Raw genomic sequence first — 345 nt, forward strand, 5'->3', positions numbered from 1 at the left:
TACATGCTTTAAAAAATAACACTTTAAAATATTTTATTGAATTTCTTATATGATTAAAACATTTATCGAATCCAAACTAGCTTTTCCTCTAAACGCGCAGTCTCTATTTTTCTACCGGGGTCTAGATACAAATAAAAAGAAATAAATTAATAAATAAAAACAAAGGTACTATACATGCCAAGATTACATAAATGAGTGTACAGTAAAGAAATTAAACATATGAAACTTATTATAAGTTTAAATTTAGCAAACGACATGGTAGATATGCAAAGAATCCGAATTATTAAAATCATAAAAAACTTGCAGAGAAAGAACATTGTTTCTTTTATAACAAGCGTTTATAAC

This window comes from Stegodyphus dumicola, chromosome 4, assembly GCF_044657685.1.
Source record: "Stegodyphus dumicola isolate Sdum_Otavi_A_Nest chromosome 4, ASM4465768v1".
Lineage (NCBI taxonomy): Eukaryota > Metazoa > Arthropoda > Arachnida > Araneae > Eresidae > Stegodyphus > Stegodyphus dumicola.